This window comes from Symphalangus syndactylus, chromosome 19 (assembly GCF_028878055.3).
Source record: "Symphalangus syndactylus isolate Jambi chromosome 19, NHGRI_mSymSyn1-v2.1_pri, whole genome shotgun sequence".
NCBI lineage: Eukaryota > Metazoa > Chordata > Mammalia > Primates > Hylobatidae > Symphalangus > Symphalangus syndactylus.
The window spans coordinates 64667422-64685404 of record NC_072434.2 but is presented as its reverse complement, the minus strand read 5'-3'; the positions used below and the strand labels follow the sequence as shown (position 1 = coordinate 64685404).

At 39.5% G+C, this 17983-nt stretch overlaps 1 pseudogene; it reads right to left on the bottom strand.

Annotated features, from left to right (window-relative positions):
* Positions 1-1710: 1710 nt before the first annotated feature.
* On the bottom strand, positions 1711-1813 carry LOC129459002 (uncharacterized; annotated as a pseudogene).
* Between the last annotated feature and the right edge of the window lie 16170 nt (positions 1814-17983).

Genomic DNA, 17983 nt, shown 5'->3' with positions numbered 1-17983 from the left:
GAAGGGGAAAGTTTGCAGGCCTCTGAAATGACATTTTTACTTCCATAGCAGAATTCAAAGCCAACACTATAGAAAGCATCTATAGCTGCCTTAAAGAAAAAAATTGGTGAATCAGCCAAGGGTGGTGGGAAACATGGGGCCTGATAGACTTGTCATATCTTGTTACAAATGTTCTCAAAAAAGCATTATTCATGTGCCTCTGGTTCCTATGACTAGATATCAGATATCACCAAGTCTCTGTCACTGAGGAGCTTATAGCTTAAAAGGGGGACTTTTAAATAAGTAAACACACTAGTAGACATTAATCAGCTCACCAACCCCAAAATAATGGAGCATTAGGAAGAACTAAATTTGAATCTTGGCTCTGGTACTTAAAGTGTGATTATGGGAATGTGTTTTTATTTTAATGAACATCAATTCCCATCTCAGTTAATAGCAACCAAGCTTCCGGGTAAAAATTCTATGGTTATCCTTTATGTATCTTTCCCCTTGCCTCTTACTGCCAATTTAGCAGCACGTCCAATTGATCCTACTTTCAAACAGACGTGACTACTTCTCTCCCTTTCACAGTGACATCTAAGGCCCCAACATCTGTTGCCTAGACAATCGGCCTCCAGTCTACTACTTTTGTCTTCCTCCCCTTGATCCCTGTTCAATTTTTTCTTGGTTGAATAGCCATATTGATCCTTTCAGTATGCATTGGATCACAATACTATCTTGCTCTAACCCCTTCAGGTCCCTCCCATTGCACTGGACTGTACAAACTCTTGGCTGGGTGCTGTGGCTCATGCCTGTAATCCCAGCACTTTGAGAGGCCAAGGTAGACAGATCACTTGAGGTCAGGAGTTTGAGACCAGGCTGGCCAACATGGTGAAACCTCATCTCCACTAAAAATACAAAAATTAGTCAGGCAAGGTGGCATGTGCCTGTAATCCAAGCTACTCAGGAGGCTGAGGCAGGAGAATTGCTTGAACCCAGGAGGCAGAGGTTGCAGTGAGCCGAGATCATGCCACTGCACTCCAGCCTGGGTGATGGAGTGAGACTCTGTCTATCTATCTATAGATATAGATATATCTGGGATTAGTGGTGACCAGCCTCCAAGATGACCCTCAGTGATCCTGCCTGCCTCTGAGTACCCACACTCTTGTGAAGTTCCCTCCCTCACACACTATGCCAGGGTTAGTCAAAAACAAAAACAAGGAAACAAAAAAACCCAAACTCTTCAGTACGCCCTTCAAGGCTCCACGTGACCTTGCTCTGTCTACCTCTTCTGCCTCAGCTGAACCTTGGCTCTTTCCACACCCTTTTCATTCTGCTACAGTCATCTAGTTCTTACTGTTCTATGAGCAGCTCATTTGCTAAGCTCATTTCTTCTTCAAGGAATGGCTCCATTTCTCAAGGGATTCCCGTTTCCACTGGCTGGTTTATCATTATCATATAAGCTCCATGTCTAACTCAAGTGTTACCACTTCAAGTGGGTTTTCACCATCCTAGCTAAAATAGCAGCCACTGTCTCTCTTGCTCTGTTTTATATTCTTCATGACAATATTGCCAACTGAAATTTTACTATTATTATTTTAAAATATTATTTATTTCTTACTAGAAGGTTAGTTGTGTAACGACCAACTTTTCCTGTCTTGTTCACTATTGTTTTCCAAGCACATAATTGATACCCATTAAATGTCTGTCAAATGAATAAATAATTTTTAATGGGGATGATGAATAAAATATTATTTTTTGAGGAAGGAATAAAAGAACATACGTATATCTATAAATACTACACTTGATCTTAGCCAAAAGGCCGAGAAGCTATACGTATATCTATAAATACTTAAAAACTATGAAATACTACAATATTAATATTCATAGATATACAACTAAAAGGATTGGATGGTAAACAAAGTACTTGGACATGTTTCTGGTAAGTTTCTCTATGAGCTGGGACATAAGTTTTACATTTAATCCTATTTTCTATGTTAAAGGAGGGTAAGTGAGTTTTACGCATTGAACAAATAGACCCATTACTCATATTTCACAATTAGCTGCTTTATGCATATTTGACCAATGTTGCACTTTCAGCAATTACAGGTAACACTTAGTCCTGGATTTATAGGTGGTTTGACTTATGGATGGGAACACAGTAGAATATTGTGTTCCCAGTAATGCTGCCTATTTACAAAAGCAGCGTTTCCATCCTTTTCATTAGTTAAAAGTGAATAGTTTTTAACTAATTAAATTAATATTTAATATTTAATTTGTGCCAATTAAATATGCACAAATTCTGCACAACCATCAGCCCCCTTTTGCAGATTCTGATATGACAGTTGAGTATTATTATATAAGTAATGATAACTGTCAGGGCCAATGTGGGAAGCAACCAGGTGACCTACTAATACAATATTTATCCTCTGTCCCTTTGATTTTCTGTTTAGTAGGCTCTCCAAATTATCACTCATTATGTGTCCCAAAGCAGAAACCAGTGTAGGTAACATTACTAAACTTAGCAAATAAAAATATGGGATGCCAAGTTAAATGTGAATTTCAGAAAAATGAGTGCTTTTCTAGTATAAATATGTCCTATGCATAAGTATGTTGCGGTACACTTTTGCTAAAAATTATTTATTGTATATTTGAAATATTGTATATTTGAAATTTAGCTGGATATCATGTATTTTATCAGGTAAACATATATATAGGATATAGCCAGTGACATAATTCCTGATGCCATCACTGGTCCTTTGGCACAGACCACAGTATTCCTAGTATTAGCGGAGCACAGCTAGATTGTTCAACTATTGCATCTGTTAAGGTGGTTAGAAAATGGTATCTTATGGAACAAGAATATTTACTATGCCTTCCTTTATCTAAGTGCCTTTAATATGTTTCCTTTTATTTGAATAACTGAGTGAGAAATAGACATAAAGGAGAGTTTTCCTATGATGCTCGACTAACTCTGAATACTTCCTGGCATTTGTAAGATAAACTTGGTCATGATAAATTAAGTGATCAGTTATTGCTCCCAAGGTTTCTGTCATTTGGGTTTAGGGTCAGAGGTGGATTTTCTGTGAAGTTAAGAAAACTATAGCTTTAGGGCCCTCACTCGCGTAGGTCACTTCCATGGCCCCATGCCTAATTTTGTATTCTTTTTCTTAGATACAAAAAAAAAAGAGAGAGAGACCTCCCAAACTCTATAAGCGCCATGAAAACCTGGATTCTATCCCCTCATCCCCCACCCATGTCTAGAGATAAACAGTGTAGCATGCTAGCTCTAGATAATTGCTGCTTTGGATAATTTCCAGATAAAATGCCCAAATTGACAAGACAAACGTTTTACATGTAGACAAGTTGTACTTACTTGTCTTAGGCCCCGAGCAACCTGATTCATTTCAGCTATTGGCTTTTTCCTTTCTCTATGGTCACAGATATCACAATATGCTCTCAGGAACATGGGGGCAGAGCTTCAATGTTAAACAGATCTTTCTGTTTTCCTTTTCACTGGGAGGTACGTAGTTCAATGTTGCTGTAACCAGTTGTAATATATGCCAATCTCAAAGTTAAATTCTGGCTCTTTAGGAGGGAGTGTTCATCTGAAGACCTGGGATCTTCAGATTATCACTGCGTTATCACTTCCCCTAATTTAACAGCTGCTTGTTTTGCTTTACTCCAGTCCTCAACCCCCAGATGAGGTAGTAGAGATCCCCTACTGTTTTGTGGAACACCAGCAACATGGATACAAAGGCAAACTCCAGCTTTCCTCACACCTCTTAAAGAGCATCTTGAACCCTACAAGTCTAGATGGCCCTGGCCTATTCCCTGGGGGATATTTTTCCCCCATAGGTAGGCCTGGTGAGATATTATGTTGGAATCACCCGGGGTCTATTCTTGTACCTCTTCTCTCTTTTTTTGGATACTTTCATTCCCTTGGTGATCCCATCTTTTGTCTTGGCTCTAAAAACCATCCAAATGTTGACAGCTCCCTAGTTTATATCTGGGAAATAATAGGAGAGTTTAGAGTAAAGAAGTGACCCAATTCATGCGTGATTAACACATGCTTAAAGGATCAGCCCCGAATTCTCCCTTGACTCAAAACTTATTCAACTGTCTATCTGGGTGTCCTTTAGGCATCTCAGACATACTGTGATCACAGCTGAGCTCCTGATCTTGCCTCCAAATATGGTCTTTCTGCAGTTTTCTGTATCGCGATAAATGACAACTTCATTTTCCCAGTGTTTCAGGCCAAAAATCTTGGAGTCATTTCTGACTCCTCTGTTATTCTCACATTAGCTGTTCAAACTATCTAAATAGCAGTCTACCTACTAAATACCTTATGTCTCTACTTCAAAATACATCCAGAATCTGATTCCTTCTCAGTATCTTCACAGCAAACACCCGGCCCAGGCCACCTCATCTCCTACATGGCCTTGTAATTGCCTCCTAACTGGTCTCCCTGCTTCTGTTTTCAGCCAACTTTAGTCTGTACTCAATGTAGCAGTCAAAGCAGTCTTTTCAATACGTAAGTCAGAGGATGTTAGTTATCCTGTGCTCAAAAGCCTCCAAGAGCTTCCCACATTAATAGGAATAAAAGCTCAAGTCCTATAATGGCCTGCAAGGTGGTACCTGATCCTACCCTCTGCAATGACTCTTGTCCTTGTCTTCTAAAATTTTATCCACCACCCACTCCCCTCCAGCCTTGCTGACCTTGCTGTTTTTCATAGAAGCCAAACATTTCCCCACTTAGTGCCTTTCCATTGGCTGTTCCATCTGCCTGGATTGCTCTTCCTTCAGGTGTGTCTATCTGTGTGTGTGTGTGTATGTGCATGTGTGTGTGTACATGCTTACATGCTTCCTTACCTCCTTCAAGTACTTTCTCAAATGTTACCTTCTCAATGATCACCCCATTTAAAATCGAACCCCCCCCCACAATTGTGAATCCTTGTTTTGATTTTTCTCCATAGCATTCATTACTTCTAACATAGGTTTTTAAAATTTTTTTATTCTGTCTCTTCCAATTAAATATAAGCTCCATGAAATCTGAGTTGTATCTGTTTTCATTCCTGCTCTATCATTCCTAGCACTCAGAATAGTGCCTGTCACAAGAAATGGAGGGCACTCAATATATATCCATCGAATGCATAAAACAGGATAAGAAAGTCTTAAACATTTGCTTAATGTGTCTTCATCAATCCTTAAAGGGTTCAAAAGCACTCAACCCTCTTTCTCTTCTTTGGACTTCCCCTTACGGTGTGTGTGTGTGTGTGTGTGTGTGTGTGTGTGTGTGTGTGTTTTCCAGCTAAAACCTAATATCCTTGAATTACACCATTAAGAGTGTTGCAGCTAGCTCTTCAGAAATCTTGTATCTACTGAACTCCAAGAACATCATTTATTCAGTACCCAAGGATGAGACATAGCCAATGATGATGATGGGAACATTTTGAGGAACTGTGCTCACTCACATAGATTTTTGTTCATGGAAAACGTTTCTGAAGGTCTATTTATCAGGGTAAAACTTCAGTCCTGTATCAACTAACAATCCCATACAGAAAGGTCATTGTTTACATTTCTCCAAAGCCTGGTCAAAGGTAACTTTGACTAATTTGATTAAATTGATTGATAACTCAAAATAAATCATATCACCAAAACGCTTCTCATTCCAATGCTTTATAGTTATGGAATTTGCTGAGACCACCCACTGAGTACCCATTCAAATGAATGGAATCTCACAGAGCACACATAATCATCTCTGACTTTTGTAGCCATAGGGATACATTAATACCTGTGCCTCATACTTAACTGAAAATCACCAGTTGTCTGCTGAGTAGTTTACTGCATGTCAAATCTGAGGTCCAGTGTAATAGACTATTTAACTACTTCTATTCAGAATTTTCTAATTCATAGACATTCTAATTTTATTTGTCTTTTTCTCTCAAATACTATGATAGGGTGAAAGTCTGAGCTTTTGTTTCTCAATATTTATTGAATTTTAAGATACATAGAGAATACTCTACTATACATAAATGAATACCATTCAATGAATTATCCCTGGATGAACATTGCTGTAAAACTATTCAAGTTAAAAAAGAATATTTCCAGTATCCAGAAGTCTTCTGATGTCTCCTCCCCATCACTACTCCCTTATTCCTCCCCAAAGTAACTCTTATGCTCATTCTAACACTGGAGTTCAGTTGTGTCTCTTTCCCAACTTTCTATAAATGAAATCATTCTGTATGAACCTTGCATCTGGCTTCTTTTGCTTCATATTATGTTTGTGAAATTCATCTATATTATTGAATATAATAACTGTGATTCATTCAGTATTACTGCTTCATAGTATTCCACTGTATGAATTTATCACAATATATTGTTTCTAGTTTTTCATTTTTATAAATCATGTTGCTCTGGGCATTCTTGGAAATATTTTTGGTTACCATGATCCCCTTTCTGTTGGCTATACACTTTGGAGTGCAATATCTCTGTCATAGGTATGTACATGTTCAACTTTAGTAGATAATGTAAGCAGTTTTCCTAAATCATTGTCCCAATTTAACTCCCACCAGCAATATAAGAGACATCCTATTGCTACATATCCATGTCAACAATTAGGATTATCTCTCTTCTTTATTTTAGTTATTCTCCTTGGTAAATAGTAGTAGTATCTCATTGAGGGTTTAATTTGCATTTCTCTGACTACAAATAAGATTGAAAATATGCAGATATCCTTTTCATGAAGTGTCCACTCAAGTATTTCCTTCTTTTTTCTATTGCATTATATATCTAGTTATAGTTAATTTGTAAAAGTTTAAAAATTGTTTATCTGGATATAAGTCTTTTATTAGTTATGTGTGTTGCAAATATCTTTCCTCACTCTGTGGCTTGTTTTTATAGTCTCTAAATGGTGTTTGTGTTGAAAAGAAGTTCTTAATTTTAACATCGAATGTATCCATCTTTTCTTATGAATAGTCGTTTTTGGTCCCAATTTATCAAATCCTTACCTATCCTAAAGTCTTGAAGGTATTATCTATGTTATAGTCTTAGATTATCTTCTAATTGATTATTTTCTCTTTCACACCTTTCACAGTTAAATCTACATTCACCCAGAATGGATTTTCATGTATGGTGTGTGGTAAGGGTCATTTCTTTTTTTTTTTTTAATCATCAACTTTTTTTATTATTATTTTTATACTTTAAGTTCTGGGATACATGTGCAGAATGTGCAGGCTTGTTACATAGGTATACAAGTGCCATGGTGGTTTGCTGCAGCCATCAACCCATCATCTACATTAGGTATTTCTCCTAATGCTATCCCTCCCCTAGACCCCCAACCCCTGACAGGCCCCAATGTGTGAGGTTCCCCTCCCTGTGTCATGTGTTCTCATTGTTCAGCTCCCACTTATGAGTGAGAATGTGCAGTGTTTGGTTCTCTGTTCCTGTATTAGTTTGCTAAGAATGATGGTTTCCAGCTTCATCCATGTCCCTGCAAAGGACATGAACTCATCCTTTGTCGTGGCTGCAGAGTATTCCATGTTGTATATGTGCCACATTTTCTTTATCCAGTCTGTCACCGATGGGCACTTGAGTTGGTTCCAAGTCTTTGCTATTGTAAGCAGTGCTGCAATAAACATACATGTGCATGTGTCTTGAATTGACCCAGCATCATTTGTTGAAAAGACTATATTTTGTGTGGATTTCAATTTGAAAATTTTATACAATAAATATTGTATCTATATTTATAACTATGATTTCTCTTTATATTTGTAAGGCTTAACAATTAGGATATGCTATCAATTTATCATTTTAAGCTGATTTTGTCTTTTTTTTAATGTCGAAGTATTTATTTTACCTCAATTGTTGGAAGAACTCATTGGTTGGAGCAGCTAAACCTAGATCTTTGTGGAGAGATAACGTAAAAAATCTGTAATAGCTATTTGATTTTCTACTTAAATCTATTCACTGATTACTAATTTGCTCGGCTTATTTTCTGGAGTCAATTTTTAGTCATTTATATTTCTCCAGAAAATTATACATTTAAGGACATGTTTATTTTACTAATATAAGGCTACATTTAATATTCTGTTAAATGTCTAAACAATTCTTGTAAATACTGTTTTTCATTTGTAGTTTTGGTATGATTTTTGTTTTCCTATTGTTATAGTCTGTATATTTTATAAAATGAATGTCTTTGATTCTGTTATCTATTGCTGTGAAACAAATTACTCTAACACTTAGCGGTTTAAAACAACAAACATTTAGTATCCCATGCAATTTCTGAGGCAAGGAAATCTGGGGGCAGCTTGGCTGGTTCAGCATCTCTCACAAAGTCGCAGTCAAGCTTTTCTTCCTGGGCTGCCATTGTCTCAAGGCTTGGCTGGGGCTGGAGAATCCACTGCCAAGCTCACTCACTTGGATACCGACAGAGCTCGATTCCTTGCTGGCTCTTGTCTGGAGGCTCCATTTTCTTTCTTTCTTTCTTTGAGACAGAGTATCCCTCTGTTGCCCAGACTGGAGGGCAGTGGTGCGATCTCGGCTCACCACAACCTCCTCCTCCCAGGTTCAAGCGATCCTCTTGCCTCAGCCTCCTGAGTAGCTGGGATGACAGGCGCGTGCCACCACGCCCAGCTAATTTTTTGTATTTTCAGTAGAGATGGGATTTCACCATGTTAGCCAGGATGGTCTTGATCTCCTGACCTCATGATCCGCCCGCCTCGGCCTCCCAAAGTGCTGGGATTACATGCGTGAGCCACCCCGCCTGGCCGGAGGCTCCATTTTCTTATCGTGTCGTCCTCTCCATAGAACTGTTCACAATATGGCAACTTGCTTTTCACTCCTTTCCCCTTCTCACTCCTCTTTTCCAGCAATAGATCAGAGAGAGAGAGAGACAGAGACAGAGAGAACAAGAGAGCTTAAAGTGGAAATTACACTCTTTCAAAGTCTAATCTTAGAAATGACTTATCATCACTTCTACATCTGCTATTGGTCAAACAGACTAACCCTAGTATAGTGTGTGTGGGAGGAGACTTCACAAGAGTGTGGGTACTCGGAGGCAGGCAGGGTCATTGAGGGTCATCTTGGAGGCTGGTCACCACTGATCCTGGTTATATATATATTTATATATTATATATATAATATATATAATATATATTATATATATAATATATATTATATATTATATATATATTATATATATTATATATATTTTATATAATATATATAATATATATTATAGATATTTTATATATTTATATATAACACATATTATAGGTATTTATATATATTGTATATTATATATTTATATATTATATATATTTATATGTATATTTTATATATATATTTTTAAGACAGAGTCTCATTCCATCACCTAGGCTGGAGTGCAGGGGCACGATCTTTGCTCATTGCAGCCTCCGCCTCCTGGGTTTAAGCAATTCTCCTTCCTTAGCCACTCAAGTAGCTGGGACAACAGGCATGTGCCACCATGCCTGGCTATTTTTTGAATCTTTAGTAGAGACGAGGTTTCACCATGTTGGCCAGGCTGGTCTCAAACTCCTGAGCTCAAGGGATCCACCCGCCTCAGCCTGCGAAAGAGCTGGGATTACTGTCGTGAGCCACCGCACCCAGCCTGGTAATATTTTTGTTGTGAATTCTGTTTTTTTCTGATGTTAATATTACTTTCTACTTTTGATTTGTGTATTTACATATATATGTTTACATAATTTTTATCTTTATATTTTTAAAGTTTTAAAATGTCACTATTTGGCTGGGTATGATGTCTCAGGCCTGTAATCCCAGCACTTTGAGAGGCCAAGGCAAGTGGATCACTTGAGGTCAGGACTTCGAGACCAGACTGGCCAACATGGCAAAACCCCATCTCTACTAAAAATGCAAAGAAAAAAAAAATTAGGAGAGCATCGTGGCACATGCCTGTAATCCCAGCTACTTGGGAGGCGGAGGTAGGAGAATCTCTTAACCCAGGAAGTGGAGGTTGTGGTGAGCCAAGATCGTATCACCACACTCCAGCCTGGGCAACAGAGTGAGACTCCGTCTCAAAAAAAAGAAAAAAAAAAATATATATATATATATATAATTAAAATGCCACTCTATTTTAGCAAAACATGGGTTTTATTCATTGAATTTGAAAGTCTTCAGTTTTCCATAGGAGAACTGAAAACATTTAAATTTGCTGTCCTGATACTTGGCCTTACTTCTTATTCCTCTTATTTTCAAAAATATTGTTGAACTATATTTGTCTTTATTAAGATGATATCCAAACAGGAGTTTAAAATTTCTTCTATATAATCATGGAATATTCTCTGAACTGGCACATTGTAGACACTCAATAAGTATTTGTTGAATCAGTGATACAGATAGATGGATGGTTGGTTGAAAGAGGAATGATGCTGCTTTGCTAGGGGAGGTGACTGTAGGACTCCCTCCCTCAAAGTAGTCTGTTAAACAGGGAAGTGGCTGCTTGGTTATCTGGACAAGTATTCACTCATAGTTTGAGCTAGACATAATCGTTGAAAGAGAGCTAGAATGCCTTCCTATTGACTTCTTGGCCTGCTGGGCATTTTTGCTTCCTTCTCTCCCAGCCATCCAATTTTTCAAGAAAAATTTTCTGTTTGCCAGCTTATTTCCCCAACTCCCCTACTCCTTTGTCTTTCTTACCCTCTAAGGAGAGTCTAGGTCTCACAGGTGATCTTTTGTAGCTCTGTGATGCCTAATAGTAGAACAGAAAAGGAGACGGGGAAGAAATGACAGAAAGACTAAAGAAAGGAATTAACTAGCAAGTTTAAGAGGAGCTGCCTAAGGATGCAATGCAGGAAAAAAAAAAAAAGATGGATGGAGAATACATGCTGAAGGGACTGAAGTCAAGAGGGAGAATTTGGGCTGCGAGTTAGCCAATGAGAGATTCCAAAAGGAATAGAGAGTCCTGAGAAGACAAAAGCACATGTAGCCTGATAAGGGCATGGTGACCAGGAGCTCAGATCCCTCAGAAATGAGTGTCTAGTTCATGTCATCAGGTAAGCTACTAAGACTAGCAGAGATGCAGCCTGATATAGGAGGAATCCAGATGGATAATGGAGGAAGGAGATGATGAGTATCATTTGCAGCCCTGGGACTGGTGCAGAAGCAGGGGTGGAGTTCCTCCTATTAACTTCCCCTTTTGTAGATTTCCCTGGGAAGAGATGCCTCCTGGTACAGTGGAGGAACTGCTCCTTGAATGTATATGAGGAAGTGGATCCAAGTGGCACATGGCATAGATGGTGGTAGAAACAGAGATGTGCATCTCAGAAGGACATGTTGTCCCAGCTGCTTATAGTTCTGCCGGTAGATAGCCTCTAGGGCTCAGCCCCTTCAGGGATTGATTTAGCTGCAGAGGTGCAGCTTAAACAGGTGGCCCTTAACAAGTGGCCTTAAACAGGTGGCCTGAAAAAGGTGGCCTTAGCTAAGGCCACCACCCCCATCCCCTCAAAGGTTGGCATGCAATGACTGATGGAGGGCCATGTTCACCCTAAGTGAGGCAACTCCAACATGCACCTACAGCTTCCTGTGGAGTTGGCTAAGGCAGTCAGGTCTGCATCACAACCTGACTTCTCCTTCTGCTCAATTGTTTCCCCCTTCTTTTCACAGCTGTTGGTCCCAGGGGATACCCTAGAAATATACTAAACACTAAACATTGTCTCAGGTCTGCTGTTGGACAACTCAACCCATGGCAGTGCTCTGTAAGACTACGGAGATTTTTGTGGGGTTAAAACTAGTAAAGACTATAAAAGCCTTTTTTTTTTTTTTTTTTTTTTTCAGATGCAGTATTCTGAGAAAGGGATTAACATGATTTAAAATGGTGGCCAAGAAATATGATTCTTGTTGTTGCATTGGAAGGCCTGGAAGTGTAAGAGGCTAAAATATAAAACAGACTGGGAATTTGTTTCAGGAGTCTAAGAATAAAATCCACAGGCTAAAAGAGGGTTGCAGTTGGAGGGAAAAAATGTACTTGCTATTTTTCAAAAAAGAATTGGAAAGATTTGGTGTCAACCTGGATGTGAGGATGAAGACAAGCCAGCTAGAATAAATATTTATTCCAAGATTGAGGGCAGAGGTTTCTGGGAGTGTCACTGATGGGAATGGACAAAATGGAAAAAGACTTAATGAAGAAGATAATATCCTCAAGTTTTGACATCTCTAGTTTAAAATGTCAACAAGCTATTTAAGAGGAAGTTTCTTTGTGTTGGGAGCCACCTGAGTTGTCCAGCCATATTAAGGGGCTGCAATACAGTCATGAAGGCGATAACCAGCACTATGGTATCATGCCCAGGCTAAAATGAGGCTGAGCTCTGGCCAATGTGGGGCTGCATGTGCCAGGAAGAAGGGGTGCTTTTTCCGACTGGCACAAAGATGTTGTGTGAGCTGGTAGGGGGCCTGGCCATTGTCTCAAAATCAGTGAGAGAGAAAATGTGATGCCTGGTGAAATGCACAAATTTGGTTTAGATTAGAGATGGAAAGTTAGTGAAGGAGAAAAGGCTTTACTAAGTTAGATTTCTTTAGGGTCAGACGATAGGCAAGTCACTTAAACCTTCTGAATCTCATTTTCCTTATTTGTGTGGCAGGATGCTTTTCTTTTATCCACTCCCTCACAGTTTCCTCATACCAAGATATGATAACTGTATGAGATATTTGGCAAGGCAGAGAAAAGAGATGGAGATGCTTAGCCTAATTAGTGTGCTACACTTATGCTAAGAAGGGATTCTATGCTTACCTAGCAGATAATTTACCCTGAAACTGGACTAGGCAGGTCACCTTTTTCTTCATTTTATTCTTGCATATGCAGGATCTAATTATCCAGACGTATCCACAGAGAGAGGAACCAGATGAAATGCAGAAAGCACGGTCACCTTCAAGAGGAAGAAGTAGGACTCTGGGGTTTTAAGCTGAGGCATGAAATGTACCGATTAATAGTGTCACTTTGTAACCACGGGTCTCAGGAGTTTTGGGAAGATTAGTACGAGCTTGTCAGCATTGTTTATTAATAACAGTGAGATTGCTGCTTTGCACCTGATCTCAGTCAGACCTCAGAGGCTCAGCCACTGGCGCTGGTTATGCAGCAGGAATATAACCATGCGGCCAGCAGGGTGTAAGGAGTCCAGGCCAGGCCAGGCATGGTGACTCATGCCTGTAATCCCAGCACTTTGGGAGGCCAAGGTGGGTGGATCACAGAGTCAAGAGATTGAGACCATCCTGGTGAAACCCCGTCTCTACTAAAAATTACAAAACTTAGCTGGGCCTGGGGGCGCGCACCTGTAGTCCCAGCTACTCAGGAGGCTGAGGCAGGAGAATCACTTGAACCCAGGAGGCAGAGGTTGCAAGTGAGCCAAGATTGTGCCGCTGCACTCCAGCCCAGGTGAGAGAGCGAGACTCTGTCTCAAAAAAAAAAAAAAAAAAAAAGTCCAGGCCAGACTCTATCTCAGGCTCACTGGTTCCAAGGTGTTCCATGCACACCTCAGTGGCTCTTGATTTAGGGAAAAAAGCACATCCTGCTATTTAATTTGCAAAAATTAAATAACTACTTGATGTGTCTTGTGTGCAGATAATACCGTAAAATATTAATTTTTGCCCTTTTTTCCCTTATAATTTTAACGTACTTATTTTCTTTACTTGTCTCATGTTTTCTTTCAGAGATTCTAACTCTCTTTGCTAAATGGATATCGGAATAAATACTCTTAAAATACATTTTTTTATTGTATTGATGTGGAAAATGTAGAAAAGCACAAAGGAATTTTTTTAAAACTCTGCAATATCATCCACCAGTCATAATCATTATTAATATGTTTTCACAGATATTCCCAGCTTTTATTCTATAAATAAGACTCTCTCATGATTCCCTTATCCCTCACTTGTCTAACTATTTTATAGTTTTTGACGTACTAAGATTCTAAAATGAACCATAAAAGCTGGCACATATTTATAGTAATCAGTTTTCTTATTTAAGAGGATGAGATAGATGAGTGTAAACAATCTTGCTATACACAAAATTGTTTCTGCTACTCTGAAAACAAGGTGTTCTGACATCTCGGTCTTTGAGCATATATGTAATAAAGTTTTGCATAAGGTTGCAGACTTTGTCTTGAATACAAAGGAAAACAACAGGTATAGCCTTCATATAAATTATCTCATTTAATCCATACCGTGATTTTATGAGACTGGTATTGTTACCTTCATGTTACTGATGAGGGACCTGAGCCAGGAGAGGCAACATATCTCAATCGAAGTAGCCCAGCTGCTAAATGATTCTGCCTTTGAAAAATCACCTGCCATTGACACCTTTGTCACCGTCACCTCCGTCTCTGTCTGAGCCACCATGATCTTTTTTGACCTATTTCAAAATCTATTTAACTGCTACCTCTACCTTGGCCCCTGTATAGTGACCAAAGTGAGCCTTTCAAAAACATAAAGCAGATCATGTCATTCCTCTGCTTAAACCTTTCACTGGCATATCCCTCAGGGTAAAATCCAAAGCATTAGTAGGGCTTCTAAGATTCTATATAATCTATTCCCCACTCCCTCACTTTCCCAATCACTCTGATCTCACCTCTCCCTCTTGCTTCCTGAACTCAGTGCTGCCATTCTCCACACAGCTTGACATGTTCCTACCTCAGGGCCTTTGCATCTGCTCTGTCTCCTTTGCCAGGAATCCATCACTTTATTCCCATCTCTGATTAAATGTCACTGCTCCTTCAAACCCTTGCCTGGCTACGCCATATAAAATAGCCCCTTTCCCAACTTTCTTTATCATTTACCCCGATTCATTGTTTTTCCCGTGGTATTTGTTACCACCTGGCTTTTATTTGTTTATTTTTTCATTTGTTTATTTTCTGTCTTCTCCTGCAAGAATGTTACTGTATGAGAGTGGGGACTTTGTTTTATTTGTTGTATTTCCAGGCCTAAAACAGAGCCCAGGCCCACTAAGGAAAATTTGTTAATGAACGATGGAAAGGAAGGAGCCAGGTTTCCAGTTCAGGTCTTCATCGTAAGTCCAGGCTATTTCCTCTATGCATTCTGAATACCAGAGCCACTTGAAGGAAGGAACATACAACAAAACACTGGTGATATTGTAAACCTTCCTTGCCACCCTCTTTGCTTGCCTTGCTGAGATTAGGAAGATTGGAATGAGTCAAGGCGAGAGTCCTTCCTCAGAAGATCACTCTAGCATTTGCTCTTCTCCACTGTCAGGAAAGAAGAGAAAGCATAGAGAAAATGGTACCTGTAACAGTGAATTCACAAGAAAGAGGATACGAGACCATTTTATTATACATAAGTAACCTGGACTTTGGATCAGAGGACCAAAGGAAAAACTTTTTAAAAACCTTTCTGAGGTTGTTTTTTATCATTTTTAAAATGAAATTAATGATCATTCCTTTGGTCATGAAAGAGTCAGGTTCTCTAAAAAGCCAAATGACCTATTTCCTCACAAAGTGTCAGAGAGATTTTTGAAAGAGCTAGATACTGCATCTCTGGGATTAAAGTGTCAGAGAGATTTTTGAAAGAGCTAGATACTGCATCTCTGGGATTAAAGTGACAAAGCATGGCCTTTAAGAGATCAGAAGTAAAAGGTATTTTAGCACAGTGAATTGTCAGTCTGCATGAGCAGGTGGTGGAAGGGCTTTCGGCAGACACACCCCTATAACTTCAGTTAGTGGCAGCACCACTGGCACAAGTACACCCCCAGGCAGCTGGCCCTGGTACCAAGGTGGCAGCAAGGGGAATTCACATTTAGAGGCAACGAAGGTAGCTGTCACCACCATTATATACTTCTCCTCCTCCTCCCTCCCTTACTCTTCCTCTTCATTCTCCTTTCTCCCTCTTCTCCCCTCCTCCTCTCCCATCTTCATCCTGCTCATCCTTCTTCATCTAGCTGTGATATTTTTTGTCCTGGATTTAGGTTGTACTGGTGAGGATAGAGACATAGCAAATCAATAATAACATTTTAAATAAATTTTTAAGAACATAGACATCAAACGCTGCATTCGCTACATACACTGTCTCATTTCATCATTATTTAATATCCCTTAAGGTAGGTATAGTAACTCTGCAATGGAGTTGAGAGAAATAAAGCATAGGAGGGAGAATGACTTGCTTAAGGTCTCACAATTCATAAGTGATGGCAGGAGGATTTGAACTTTTCTTGGATGTTCAAATTTGAACCTGGAGTCTCTTTGACTCCAGGATACTTGTTCTAAAGTCACTCAGATTCAAAAGGTAGAATCAGATGCCTTAGTGATTGGATGTGTCAGGGACAGGGGACTGTGAGGAGGAGAAGGGGTCTAAAATACTTCCCAGTTTTCTGATTTGGGTGGCCTGTTGAAATGTTAATGGTGCTTTACCCAGGGTAGGGACACTCTGACTCCTAGAAATAGTTCCAGCCTCTAATTAGTGTCGAGATCATTTTTTAGGTTAAAAATGAGCTTTGGGCTAGAGTTACAGGAATTCTTATTTCAGTCTTTCACTTGGTTTTGCTTATAATAGACTGGCTAAACTGTAAGAGGCCTCCTATTAATTTTAAACTGTCTTGAACTCAAAATAGTCAGACTATTAAGCTAATGAAAGAGCAGTGTTCTTGTTACCTTTATGTTCATGCCCCCAGAGTCTTTTTCCCAATGGGCACCAGGTATCATGTTATGGCCATGAAAGCTTTCAGGCAGTGGTTACAGAAAGTCTTGAAAAGTAGAAAAGTCAAGCACGCTGGAGGAGCCCTGGCCTATTAAAGAGAGAGAGAGGTCTGGTTCTGATTACTGATAATTATAGATAAGCTGGAGCCGACAGCCATTTTCTGACCACAAACTCAAATCAATCAATTAAAAACTGCATGTAGCTGCACCACGGCTAATCAGTCCCAGGCACTTCAGGATGATCCATTAAGTCCTACCTCTACCGTGTCATGGTTGCTGTGTTCCATCTGCTACTCTGACAGTAGATCAAATGCACACCTCATTTTATACTGCCGGCTAATCAAGAATGCTGTTCACAGTGTTAGTCTTCCTTCCACTTCCTGAAGTTGCCAGCCTTGTACAAGAAGCTTGATGATTGAGTCATTATTTCCCTTTCTGGACCCAGGCATGCAATACTAAGAAAAATAATTACTAGCAAGAAGAAGCAATCATCTTTGAAATATTTTGCTCATTCTGTTGCTCTCCCAGGAAGACAGATGGTGGGGGCTTCTAGAGGTGGGTGGTGGCGACATTGAGATACAGAAGCTATTCTGTAGAAGCAGCAGTTGAATGTGTGTTGGCTAAGTAGTCTCTGAAAGATATTTGGGGAAATGTGATCTACCTTCAGACTGAGATATGTGGAAGAGGGATAGTGATTCTTGGTTCCTCCATATGTGTGGATTCTCAAGGAAGCAGATTTCAACACAATCTAATGAAGGAGTCTTTTCTTCAGAGGCTGCAAACTGGTAGTTCATGAGCTAAAACCTGCTAACAGATGTGGCTTGTTGGTCTCACAGAGTGTTTAAAACAAATTTTGAATTAGTTGCTAACATTTAAAAAGCAAGAAATTGTACAACATTTTTTATTTCTGACTTTATTTATTTATTTTGAAAAATTGGAAGATCCAGTGACACTGAGCTCAGACTTCCTCCCGCCTGCAGGCTGTTTCCTTTGGAAAGCACGTGTGCTTTCCAGCTCACCACATTCCCTACACCTTTCTTTGAAGGACCTGCATCAGCCTCCTTTACTCATTTATGTTACTTTCTGCCTCCTCTAGCTTTTCTGAGTTTGTGGCTCTTACTAAATACTGAAGCACCTTGTGTAGTTAGTGATGAGCTTTTCAAGTGTTTAGACAGGCTGGAAGAACATTTGCTGGAGAAAGAGTGGACAGTATATCCTTGGACTCTAGAAACTCGGCCTCTTCTGAACTCCAATCTTTAGAGGACCCTGCCTGGGCTTTCCTCCAGCTGTGCCCCACCCATGGGAATAGTAGGCCATGGGGTCAAAGGGAC